Here is a 13698-nt window from a genome sequence, read left to right as displayed (position 1 = left end):
CCTGCCCCCGGCACCTGGAACCCCCACCCCAGAGGGGGCGTCTCTCAATGCCTGCTACTTTTATTCTAGGTCGTGCATTTTTGCCGGTTAATGTTCCACTGTAACTGGACCGTTGGTGTCTTTGTTTCTTGATCCGCCAATCTCAGACAACGTCTTCTGGCCTCGTGTGGAAGATGACGATTACTGTGTGGTGTCAGTGGCTGCAGAGCGGACTGGCTGGCAAAGTGCCCGGTGTGCAGCGGGGTGCGGACAGTGGCCACGTACTCGTCTCGTGACCTCCTGGGTCAGCAGGCTGGGCTGAGTTCAGGCAGGCGGTGCTTCTGCTGGTACGACACTTCTAAAAATGTGCGGGTTGTCTATATATGAGATTCGGCAGAAGCGACAGACAGGTTGCTGAGGCCTGTCTCCGTTCCAGTTGCAGCAACTGGAGGACCATCCCTGCCGGACTTCTTACAAGACTCTTGTCCCGCTAGCAGACAGGGCCCCAGAGCCCCCGAGTCCTACGCGGTGGTCTACAGGAGCTCCGTGTATCGGCCTCACTGCACTTTGATCTGGGGGCGGTTACCAGTCACTTACCAGTCACTTACCGATCACTTGCCAACTGGGGGGCGAGAGATAAGCAGTTTGCTCTCCCCGACCCTGCACGTCTTGGCCCCTCGCAAGTCTTCTTGAAAGCAGAACGCTCCTTTCTTCAGCTAGTGTCTTCTTCTTGGAGCTCATCCCAAGCAGACGGCGGGCTGACACGGTGTTTTTCTCAGAATCCTCCTCCGGGACCGTGGGTGACATCATCCCACAGGCGGTGGTGAGGGATGTTCACCATGAGGTTTTGGGGTGATGGTGGGTCTGGAGCCCATGGCCAGGAAAGAATTTTTGAGACCTCTTCTGTGCAAAAAGGTTACTTCCTTAGAGTGCGGGGACAGGACCCGGGGGCAGAAAGACCAGCACCCGCAGTTGTGCAGCGATTGGTTATGAGTTGGGGGAGGTGAAGTCAAAGGAGAGGCCTCCGGAAGGACTTTGATGTGCTAACGAGGACGCCTAAGATCCCTGAGGGGAGGGCTTGCTCTTGTGGAGCTAAGGCTGTTTTCCCTCTAGTGAGGAATGAACATTGGGGCAGCAGGGGGCCCTGGAGAAACTCCTGTTCTGTATTTGCTTCAAGTATTTGCCCAAGGGCTGCAGGTTAGAAGGAAACTTACCTGCCATCTCCTTCTGGCCTTTGTTCCCACATCACTCTGGAGGGGAGCGCGACCCCAGGAAACTGAGTCTACAGGGGTCTGGAGGTTAGGCTGTTGACAAGATTGCCTTTTTCTTGTCATTTACCGAGACATGTACACTGAGGGAGACGCCTGTCCTGCAGGACTGTGACCTCCATCAGTTACCCTGGGTTTTTCCCTTTGCTTTGTTCTCGGGCAGCCGGGGAGCCCAGGAGAGTCCGCAGATCCCACCTCGGGACGCAGGGCTGTGAGCTCGGTCGGGCTTTGCCCTCAGCCCGCCTTAATGCTCCCTCGTCACTCGCACCACATGACAGAGTGTGACGCCCGCTTTCTGACCCGTCCTTACGTAAACGCCACCTTTGTTAGGTTTTTGCTTTGGCAGCTTCCTCTGTACCCGTGTCTGTGACTGTCCTCTACCGCGATATAACAAAGTGCCCCAAAACTTGCGGCTTAAAACAGCCAGTATTTATTTGACTGGTGACGTGGTCAGTGCCGGAGGCCGGGCTCCGTGGCAGGTCTTCTGCTTCTGGCTGTGGCCCTTGGGGACCGCCGTCAGCTGTCACTCTGCCCCTGGCCGTGGTTGGCTGACCGAGGCTGGCGTTGATCATGTGCCCAGTGGGCAGCCAGGGAGAGAGGGGCGCTGGCCACGTGCCTCCCCTGAGCAAGACCACATTTTTCACACGGAGCTCGGGGGGGGTGCAGCAAGAGCGGGTGAGCCTCGAGGCGCGAGCCATGTTCAGATGTCCACGTCAAGTCTGCGGCTGCACCGCTGGCCAGTGCGGGGCTGGGGACGGTGGACTTCCAAAGGGCACGGACGCGGAGGTGGGAGAAAACTGGAGGCTCGTGGCTCCCACGGCCGGAGCGTGGTTCCCCACACCACCCCCCGAGATGCTGTTTATAGCACTTTAGACAGTTCAAACCAAATAGTCTTAAATAAGTGGCGACGTAAATCGAATACTTAAATGTCTAATTCCTCTTCCGTAAAAAGGTGAGTTCTGTCCCTAAGATGGTGACTCTGTTCCTTTTTTTAATAACATGAGGATACTCACCTCCCCATTTCCCCCTCAACGTTGAGTCCTAAGCTCTACGTCTCCATCGTCAAGGGTGGGAAGGGTTACACCTGTCCACAGCCACGCCCCTAGTTTCCTGCTTTGTTCTAACCTGGATCCATGTGTTAGTTAGGAAAATACGTGAGATTTCAGCATCCTGGTGAAATAGATGCCAGCCGTGGAGAGTCCCCCCCCCCCCCGGGAAAACGCTGTGGCATCAACGTCAGACAGGCCCCTCCTGTCGCGTCAGGGGCTTCTCTCCACCGTGTCCCGGATGCCTTTCCCACCGGCTCCTGCCCGGCGCCCTGCCGTTCCTTGTTTCCCCGCTCCTCTTACCAGGGACATTCTCCACTTGCTCACCGCCCTTTCTGTCTCCTTCCTGCCCTTCCCCAGTGCAGCTGCGGGCGGGCTCGGTGTGGAGCCTCTGCCCCTGCATCTGGTGCCGTCCCCTTCCTGGTCACACCTGCCCTCTCCCGGGGCGGACCCTAGCACGATGTCCTGCTCTGATGTTCACATTTTCTCACGCGCCCTCACGCTTGACTTGTAGGGTGTCAGGTGATGCTAATAGTTGCTTGAACTGATTTTCCCTCAAAATTTTAAAGAAATGACCGTGTCATCTTCTAAGATCTTCAGAGTCCCTTCTGAACTCACCAAGGGCCGCATTCCAGTCTGTGTGACTTCATAGGTGGCTTGTCTTGGTGTTTTGTTTTGGTTTTGGAAAAGTGCTATCTATGGTGACAGGATCTTGTTTATCTTTGATGTTCAGTGATTTTCTGATGACATCTACACGTTTCTAAATATTAATTCAGTGGAACATTCTATGAGCATTTTCAACAGAGAGATTTCTGTTTTTCTGGAAAATTCTCTCCTGTTTATACATACACAGACATGCATTCACACAGTACTCTTAGTATATATTGCATATTACATTTTTATATTATGTTGCACATCATATTGCGTATTGCATATTGTACACGATGCGTGATATTTTATGTGTTGTATGTTGTACTGTGTATTAAGTACATTATATGCGTTATGTACATTAGAACGTAAAATGCATACTACGTACAGTGTGGTAGGAACCTCGCGCTCTCTGTAACTCCCCTCCCCCGCTGCTACATGCTTGGTTTGGGGGCTTCTGTCAGCGGACTGCCAGCTGTCACCGGTCATCCTTCGTTGTCTCTTTTCTCTTGTATTTTCTGCCTCTCTGACTTTTCCCCACATTCTGGAAGACCTCCTTATCTTTGTTTTCCAAATCTACTGAAGCTTTAAAACACCTGTTTGCACCTTCCAGAGCGTTTCTGCCTTCTCTGAGCAGGTGTCTCACCCCCACACTTTTCTGTTCTTCCTGTGGCACACGTGGCATCCGTGTGACTCACTCTGTCTCACTTGCCACTCTGTTCTGTCCCCCTGCTGACTTTCTCTTGGATCGTCTCGCCTCAGTCTGTCTTTCCTGCTCCCTCTTTGCCTCTGCCTCGTCTGCACAGCTGTTCCTCCTGATTTGAGGAGAAATTCCAGATGGGCATGGGTCCCATCTGTGTGGGAGCAGTGGCGTGGAGCGTCTTGGAGTCCAGCCAAGGGACCCGCCGCCTCTGTGCCCTCCCAGGGGACCGGCTCCTGTCTGCTTCTCCTTCCTAACACCTGTGGGAATGTCTCACCTGTTAGGGACCCCCTTTGCCCACCCTGACCCCATCTTGTCTTTCTGGCTGTTCCATATCTGTATCAGGAGGCCCTGAAGCACAGGTGTCTCCCTGAAGTTTTGAGGCCTCAAGCTGGGTATTGTGCTTTGAGAAGGTTTGACCAATGTCCCTCCTATGGGACTGAACTCCACCCAGATGGGATTGTGCTCACTGTCACATCTCTATTCCTTGTCCTGGGCCTGACTTCCTGGGTAGACGCTCACCCGTTCACCTATTCACCCATCCATTCACCCGTTCACACATTCACCCATTCACTTACCCATTCAGTCATCCATTCTCTCATTCACTCATTCCTTCACCCATTCATTCATTCACCCATTTATCCATTCATTCACCCATTCACTCATTCGCTTACCCATTCAGTCATCCATTCGCTCATTCATTCACTCATTCATTCACCTATTCACCCATTCACCCATTTATCCATTCATTCACCCATTCACCCACTTATCCATTCACCCATTCATTCATCGATTCACCCGTTCACCCGCCCATCCATTCATCCACCAGACATGTACTGAACACTCACTCTGTGCCAGAACTGTGCCAGGTTCTGGAGATGGTCAATTTGAAGAAGAGGCAAGGGTCCCCGCTTTCCAGAAGCTTCTGAGTTAGCCACAGGAGACACGATAAATAAGCCCATAAATGTATTGCATAAATGAATGGACGGGGAAAGTATAGGAGTAGGAGGAAACTTAATTCCTATGTGGATGACAGCACCCGCTACCAGCAGCAGGACACAGGTGTCTGTCACATTGCAGGAACACTGCTGGCGGTCTGGCGTGTGCCTGCTCTGTGCACGGCCCCTGCCCAGAACTGGGTGTAACAAGGGGCTGCGTCCGGCTGGGAATGCAGTCCTGAAATGAGGCCGTGCGTCTCTGCACAGAATTAAAGATGGGTCGATGTGGTGTTGCTGGGTTCTCAGGGTCAGAAATTCTAAGGTCTACAGTCATGTCCATTCACAGGGGCAGGGCAGGAAGGATATTCTGGGGAGGGACCCTTTCCCCAACCCCAGGTACCCCATTTTCTGGCACCACCTGACTTGTGTCTGTCTGGATGGGGTCGCTCTACTCCATGTCCTGGGAGGTTTTTTGAAGACCTTGCATGCTAGGGGGTCATGAGGAGCCCTGAGGGGGATCCTCACTCCGACCCGAGTTGGTGCAGGGTCTCTGCAGACTGGGAAGGAACCACAGTCCGTTGTGCAGGAAGCTGGGCATGAAGCCAAGCGGTGAGATTTCCACAGCGCTGAAGGCGATTTCTCCCCAATGTGCCCGGCCTTGAGGTCTTCAAGGTCAGTCCTGTAAGGACCCTCTGCCCATGCTGCCCTGCGGACCTCTGGCTACTTTTCCTCTGGGCGCGTGGGGCCCGGAAGCCCCTGCAGATACAAATCGTCGAGTGTGGTGTTGGTGAGAGATGTCTGATTATTACCAAACTTGTTTCCTTTATTTGACCACTTGTCAAATCTGCAAAAAGCTTTCTTTCGGAGTAATAAATAAATAAACAGATAACAAGGGAACGTATTCTTTGTTTGGCATGCCTTTATTTTCAGGAGATAAGATGTACGCTGACATTTAATTCTCATTTTTAATCTGGGTGTTACATAAACGTCTCTTACGGCGGGTCCTTTCTGTCTGCATATCTTTGGTTCCCATGCAGCAAACAGGTTTTGGACTGTTACTTCTTTTTTATGTCTGATAAAGGCTGCATTCAAGGGAAGGCATAGAATTAGACCTTTGAAAGGCAGCTGCAGATCTGACTTCTGCTTCTGGGTGGAGGTGACCGCTCAGCTCTGCGTTTCGTTATATCCCAGCTTCCTGGTGTTTGGCAGCCCTTAATACAGTGTCCTTTGGGGAAGGTGCTCTGTTTGGTTAACAGCATATGAAAAAGCACACAGGCTAGTTGGGGCTTTTGTTTTCGTGTTCTCAGAGTTCGAGTATATGGCAGGAAGGAGACTCCGGGACCAGCAGGCACATGTGCCTGGTGTGTGGTTTGTGCCGGGGACGTGCCGGTGACCAGTGCTGCCAGGCAGAGGGGCTCCGGGCACAGCTGTGTGGAGCTGAGGCAGCAGCCGGGCCCTGTCCTGTCTTGACCTCGCCCTGTCCTGTCTTGACCTCGCCTTCCCGACGAGGACAGGGTGGCCCGTCTCTCCAGCACAGCCCCCAGGACTTCAGAGCAGTCTTCACAGGCCTCCCCAAGTGTGCTTCTAACCGAGGTCCTTTCTCGCCCTGCTGGGGCTCGTGCTGCAGGGTTGCAAATACAAGTGTGATTTCTATTTCGCAGAATCTTGGAAGGAACACCAGAGATAATGAATGTACCAGGAAAAGCTCCCAATAGGAGCCCACATAACTTGCAGAAAGCTTCTCTCTCTCTCTCTCTCTCTCTCTCTCTCTCTCTCTCTCTCTCTCGGATGAGACTCCTTCCCATTGTTTCACGGTGGCCATGCAAGACACAGAGCCCTACTCACTGCCCTTGCTGCTCAGAAGGATCCATCGGGGTCAAGGGGGAAGCAGGTGTCCACGTGATGGAATTTATAAGAACCGTGGGTCCTCGATTCATATCAAACCAACATGTCAGTCGAACCTGTTACTTGCACCAGCCTGTAGGGGCGGGTAGATGTTCCTGCTTCCCTGACGTGGTCCTTTTCTTCTCGGGGCCTCAGCTCCTGGCAGGCTCTTTTCATGGACTCAGTTGTCTCTACTCAGTGTCTCCACCCCTGGGTAGTCCACAGCTGTGATCCAAGGGGGACTGCGGATAAAAAGACCTCCAGTCCTTCCACCCCGTGGGGATGGCTGTGATGGAACACATGTCATGTTTACTGACAAATGAGCTGGATGCTGTGACACATGTGGGACAGCACCTTCAAAGGCTCTTCTCTGAGCAGTGGTGACCTCCTGGTGCCATGACAGCACGTGCCCCGTTCTCTCTGTGAGCCTGGCTTCCATGGCCCATTACCAAATGGCTGTTTTCATTACATTGCTTGAATAAATCACAGTAATGACTTACTTTCTGAGAACCTTGTTTTAATGGTCTTTATGGTTGAATCCATTGGATTGTAGATCACAGACTGAGGTGTATGACCTTGTACATACGTGTAGACACTGAGGACCACCAACCACAGCAGGGCTAACAAGGTTCAGAAGCTGAGGTTTGCACGTAAGCAAGACACAATACACAGTATCTTGGGAGATGGAGAGGGCAAGAATCACCCTGGCATTTGGGGTTTAATTAGGTATTGCAGGTATATTCACTGCCTGGCACAGGCGTCTAGGTGAACCTCCATGTGATGAAATCTCTCTCGTTTGTTCACATGGAAAGACACCATTTGCATTCTCATTTTACTATACCTTCTGTAGATTTCTTTAATTCAGAAACTGTTTCCTAGAGATCATGTTATTTTAAAGTAATAGACAAATTCATTTTCTTTTCTTTTTTTAATGTTTGTTCATTTTTGAGAGACAGAGAGAATGTGCAAGTTAGGGAGGGGAAGAGAGAGAGGGAGACACAGAATCTGAAGCAGGCTCCAGGCTCTGAACTGTCAGCACAGAGCCCGATGCAGGGCTCCAACTCACGGACCGCGAGATCATGACCTGAGCCAAAGCAGTCGCTTAACCCACTGAGCCACCCAGAGGCCCCTGCATTTTCACGTTATAAGATTCATACAGAACAAAGGTACACAGAGCAAGACAAAACCACTTTGGCCCCACTGTCTGCCTTTGGTGGCCTCTCCAGAACTTCCCAGACTTATTTCTGTGCTACAAGCAGACACAGGCCTGTTCAGAAGGCTTGCAAGAACAGGGCATTATAAACGTTGTTCTACAAGTAGTTCTTTTTCAAATTGTGGGTTAGAACACTCGCATGAGACCTGCCCACTTACCGTGCTCTTACGTGCACAAGGCAGTGATGTTAACGACAGGCATCGCGTCGTTCAAGAGCTCGGAGTGTGTTCATCCTCCATCACTGAAACTCTGTGTCCCAGAACCCTGGACAGCTCCCTTCTCCCTGCAGCTGTGACTTTGACTCTTAGGTGCATCCTGGAAGTGGAATCATGCAGTATTTGTCTTCTGTGCCTAGCCTATGTCGTGTAGCATAAAGTCCTCCAAGTTCATCCGTGCTGTCACGTATAACGTTCCACTGCCTGCACGTACCACATGTTGCTGATCCGTTCATCTGTGACCGCACGTTCAGCTTGTGTCTGTGTCTTGGCTCTTGTAAATTGTGCTGAGTGAGCGTAGGGGTGCAGATGTCTCTGCAAGATCCTGGCGTCGAATCCTGATGTCGGTAGATAGATACGCTTTCGGCAGGACTGCTGGATACTATGGTAATTTCCATGTTTCATTTTTTGAGAAACCTCCATAAACTTTCCCCCCTTTGGTCACTGCATCATTTCACATTCCCGCCAACAGTGCACAAGGGTTTCGATGTTTCTACATCCTCACCAGCACCTACTATTTTTGCTTTTCGGGAACAGCCACCCGAACAGGTGTGACGACTTTGTCTTCCCTGGTGACCAGGGACGTTGCACACAGTGTCAGATGCCTGTGGGCTATTTGTATAGCTTCTTTGGAGAAATGTCTTTTCAAGTCCTTTGCCCACGTTTGATTAAGTCGGTGATTTGTTCATTTGTTTGTTTGGCTATTGAGTTGTAGGACTTCCTTATATGTTTTGAGCATCAATCTCTTATGACATGTATAGCTTACCAATATTTTCTCTCATCCTGTAGATTGCCTTTTCAGTTAATTCAATCAATTAATTGAAATTAATTCAATCAATTCCTTATGCTTACTGCTTGTGCTTTTAGTGTCAGACCCAAAAAATCATTGCCAAACCAAAGCCAGGAAGCTTTTTCTCTGCTCACTTAGTTTTATGGTTTCAGGCCTCACATGTAAATCTTTCATTCATGCATTTTCAGTCGACTTTTGTGTATGGTGTGCGATGAGGAGCCAATCTCATGCTTTCACGTGTGCCTGGGCAGTTTTCCCGACTCTCTGTTGAAGGGACCACACTGGAAACTATAAAAGTTGAATGAGAGTGATTAAAGACACAAATGAATGGAAAGACATCCATGTCCACAGGCTGAAAGACTTTTGTTTTTGAAATCTGAGCCGTCTACAGATTCAGTGCTGTACGTATCAAAATCCCAATGATGTTGTTTCCAGAAGTAGAAGCAATCCCTAAAATTTACATGGAGCCACGGAAACACCCTGACTGGCCCAGAAAATCTTGAGAGAGAGCCAAGTTGGAGGCATCAACCTCCTGGTTTCAAAACACACCACAAAGGGATAGTAATCGAAACAGTGTGGTTCTGGTGCGAGGACAGACCTGGAGACGGATGGAAGAGGGTAGGGGAAGTAAACCACCGCTGCAGTCAACCGATCAGCAACAAGTTGCCGGAAACACACAGGGGGAAGGGTAGTCTCTTCTGCAGTGTTTATGGGAAAACTGACAGTTTCCCGTAATCATTTCTATTGGAATGGCTTCCCTATCAGCACACGTGGATCCCCTCATTCTCCGAAAGTGCGTGTCAACACTCCCCACCTGGGAGCTTCTGTGACTCGCCGGCCTATAAATATTGCTTTTAGCTTTTGATCAAAGAGACAGTGAGCGAGTGCAGGGGATGGGCAGAGAGAGAGAGAGAGAGAGAGAGAGAGAGAGAGAATCCCAAGCAGGCTCCCGGCTGTCAGCGCAGAGCCTGAGGTCGAACTTGATCTCACGTGAGATCATGACCTGAGCCAAAATCAAGAGTCTGACTCTTAACCAGCCGAACCCCCCCAGGTGCGCCTTGTGCACCTCCTTTGGAACAGACTCCCAAGAATGGAATTGTTGGGCCAAAAGTTAAGCGCGTTTTAATTTTTAATAAAAAAAAAAAATGGTGCCCAGTGGCTTCCCAGAAGGCCCCACCAGCCTGTCTCCCTGTCAGGGGGTCATCACTGAAATTCGTGTGGAAAATGCGCTGGATTGCCTGCCACTCTCGGCTCTCCACTCGTGGGAAGCGGCCACCTCCTTACACCGCTGTCCCCGCGCCTCTGAACCTGCAGGGGCTCCTCGGGGGTGTTCTGCAAGGGGGCGCTCGCTGCTTGCGACATCAGAGCAAGAAGGAGGGAGTGTGCACTTCCTGCACACGTACAGTCCCTTGAGCTCATCCCCAGTCCGCTCTCCCGGCCCCTTGAGCCTCTCCAGTTTTCCCAGAACTTTCCCGTAAAAGACTTTAATAATTTTCTCCATAGCCCTTCATATCCCATGCACTATTTTACCCTTTCGTGTGCCTAACCGCTGGTGATGGACGACAACAACAAAAAAATTATTTGTCATTATTTGTCATAGCAACCATTCCTGAAATGACATCTGTGAAATCAGCTTGTCTTACTGTGGCATATTTTTCTGACAGCGTGCCTAAAAGGTGCACCGAGTCTCAGGAGCGACCGACTGGGGTTGATGAAGCAGGAAGCAATCACAGCAAAAATACCTGATGGTCTGCCTTCAAGAGTTTTGAAGGAATTAAGGACGTTCCTGAATGTTTAATGAAAATTAAAATGACAGATCCTCTTTCCCCTGCAATCTGTGTTCCATAGTTTCAAAATTTATGCTTTAATGTAGCATTAAAAATGGATTATAAAGTCGCACATAAAAACCAGCACTAACGAGAGAAAATATGGGGGCCAAAAAAAGACTAGTAAACTGTACAGTGGAAGAAAAAGGTTATAAAAAGACAGAAATGTGAATGCATAATCTAAATTTCCTAAGTCTCTCTCTCTCTCTATACGTATATTATACACACAGGTATATTCACGTTAGCTCTTATAAAAACATAATGCATAGAAACATAAAGGGATCAAGAAAGTAGAAATACACGAGTTAATGAAAATACAGAGTCAGTGTAACTTTGTTAATAATCAGAAACTACAAATTGTAACAGTGAGCTCTCACTGTCCCGGAGGCCTCACATCGCAACAGGCTCAGACACAGCTTCTAGCAGAACAAAGTGTCTTTGTGCCAGCATTTTGGGGTCTCGAGTCGTCTTTCTTGTGCACGCTGACAGCCTCTGACCCACGATCTTCCTCAGGGGAATTCGGTCTCAGGAGCCGGCAGACTGGCCCCAGGCAGAGCTATGTGTGACATTCGGACGGCCAGCGTCTCCCGTAGCTGTGTAGCCCGTTCTAACGCGTATAAATACGTCGTTCTCTGAAGTAACTCTGCTGTGTAGCTTGTTCCAAAAGCTGTTTACAAAGACTACAGGCTGGTCACACCTGGTGCTTTGAGGCGCAGAGGTGAGAAGTGCGAGCTCGCTCCCTGGCCTCGGTCCCACGAGCCGGAGGGAGGGGGGCTTTGCAGGCGCCCCCCACCCCCACAAGCAGCTCCTGGCAAAGGGCTTTCTGTGCACACGCTCACTTCACTCCTGGACATCTTTCTATCCAATGCGATCTTGAAGAGAAGGAACAAACACTATTTTTAAACTTACTTCAGGATTCATCAACTCCTGTGACTCAGTTTTTTGTGAACAAAGATGGGCTGTGGACCAGAGCACATGCAGTCAGTCGAGTGTGCGGGCTTCGCCCCGGCCGGTCCTGCGGGGTTCAGCTGTGTGTGTGCAAGGGCCGGGGGTGCGGGGGCCGGGGGTGCGGGGAACATTAGTGATCTGTTCTGTGTGTGTGTGACGGACAAAACCTTGGTGGCAGGAGGCAACAGGCGCCCCTGGCGGTCCTCCCCAGTCATCTGGGTAGCGGTTCACCTTGACTGGGCTCCTGGCGGGTCAAGGTCTTGGCTGGTGGTTGTGGGACCTGGGTGGTCCCAGGCGGAGGGATGGGAGATTTACTGGGCTCCACACGCCCTCCTCCTCCTCAGGCCGCCTGCCAGCCGGGACGCCGGGGATGATGGCAGGGGTGTGGACGGACTGCCTCCCCTCCGCAGTGTGGCCGTGGCGGTTTGGGACCAGCATTCTGCAGCCGGCGGTCCAAGCAGTCTGGGTCCCGGGGTGCACACTCTCTGAGCCCCAGCTGTCTACCACTGGAGCAAGGCCAATGACATTTGTGTCCAGATGTGACGTTGTGCAGGCCTGTCACACAGTGGCGTTCACCGAGCTGTCTCCACTGACCGAATTCTCTTTGCTGTCTGACGACCCGGTGCTGATATCAGCGTGGGAGCCACCTTGAGGACAGCTGGACGGACTGGTGGCTCGTGACTGTCAGAAGCCCCCAGCGTCAACCGTGCAAACATCCCAGCCTCCCACGAGCCTGCCCGGACCCACATGTGACCCCAGCCGAGGGCCTGTCACTTCCCACTTACTGACCACCTGTCGGCTGATTCGCCCTGGGCGGGCAGGCCGACAAGGCCACAGTCCCCCTCCTGCTCTGACTGTCACGCTGCCTGCAGTCCCCTGGGCCGGACCGTCTACTGACAGCACCTTCTTATGTGGTTTTCAGGCCAAATCCCAATCTCGTGTAGTTTCAGGGGGCTTCCCCACACGCAGGGAGGTGCCCCGTGCGGGCCCTGCACCCGGCTCTCGGCAGAGGCCCCCCTGCACGGGCGTGGGCACCTCCTCCCCTCAGGAGCCACCTCCCCCAGCCTGGCGGACGCCCGCGCGTCTCCCTGCGGCCCGCGGAGCTCTGTGCTGCCGCTGCTCCTGGGTCCTCTGGCCACGAGCAGCCTTGAGCAGGCCCTGGAGACAGCCGATCGCCTCAGGGATAATCCCAGGCCAGTGTCCGAACAGAGCTCAGGCGGCCAGCCCACCGGTGGGATCCGGGTGGGTGACCCCACCTCAGACCCCAGAGGTGTGAACGGGGGTGAGAACACGGCCCAGCTGGGATGCTGCGCTAATTGCCGGTGTGTTTGCTGTCCTCTTGTCTGTGAGCAGGCGTCCGGCACAAATACTCTTCTCATTTGTATACACTGAATGGCCACTGCTGAACTCACTGCCACTCACACCCGGTGGTTCAGAGTCATGGGCGGGAGCTGTCGGGCTCGAGCGGGAAGCTGTCCCGCGGCCTCGGCCTCAGAGGCAGGACAGGCGCGGGCAGGCTGAGCGAGGTGATGCTCACACAGGTAGAGTGAGGCGCTTGGGAGCTGGACGGCCGGTGAGCGGATTTGGAGCCGCACCGGAGAGCGGCATCCAGGCCCTGCCAGCGAGCGTGGGGAGGGAGCGGCTCCCTCTGGCCAGGGCCCTGAGGTGGGAGTCCAGGCCGGCGGGAGGCTTCTGAAGCAGGAGCCCTTGGGGACAGACCTTTCTCCGGCTCAGAGGTGCTCTAGGCCAGCGCCCCTCACGCTTCCACCCCTGGGAATCCCCTGGGGACCTGGTTAAAATGCAGCTTCCGATTCAGCAGGTGTGGGTGCGGCATCCCTGATACATAGCCACAGAGCCCCGCGTTTGCCCTGGGTTTCGTGTGGCCGAAATCAGGAAGCAGGGCCAGCGAGATGCCCCATGAGAAATGGGTGAGGTTTTCCTTCAGCATGTATTTGCATATTAACAAGTAGAATTTCGAGCCTGTCTGTGAAACTGAAGGTGAGACTTTAAAGGTGCACATGTATTTCGTTGTACGGATACATATTTGTGTATGTCCCACACGTACATGTGCCCGTGCACGCACATCACACGTGTCCATCTGTGTATTAAGGTTCTCCGGGGAAAGAGAACCAACGGGGTGACACGTACGTCTATGTATCTGCGTAACTATATAGATATATCCTGGGAATCATAGTGGGATATAATGCGATTTGTTAGCCGGGACTGGCTCACGTGTTTGTGGG

The 13698-nt window shown here is 52.2% G+C and overlaps 1 protein-coding gene across 1 annotated transcript in view; it reads left to right on the top strand.

Annotated features, from left to right (window-relative positions):
- Positions 1-13698, top strand: part of TCERG1L (transcription elongation regulator 1 like) — a 196755-nt gene that overhangs the window by 64165 nt on the left and 118892 nt on the right. The gene's annotated exons all lie outside the window — the stretch shown is intronic.

The sequence above is a fragment of the Leopardus geoffroyi genome, chromosome D2 (assembly GCF_018350155.1).
Source record: "Leopardus geoffroyi isolate Oge1 chromosome D2, O.geoffroyi_Oge1_pat1.0, whole genome shotgun sequence".
Lineage (NCBI taxonomy): Eukaryota > Metazoa > Chordata > Mammalia > Carnivora > Felidae > Leopardus > Leopardus geoffroyi.
Note: the sequence above shows the minus strand (reverse complement) of the source record. Positions and strands in the feature narration are given on the sequence as shown.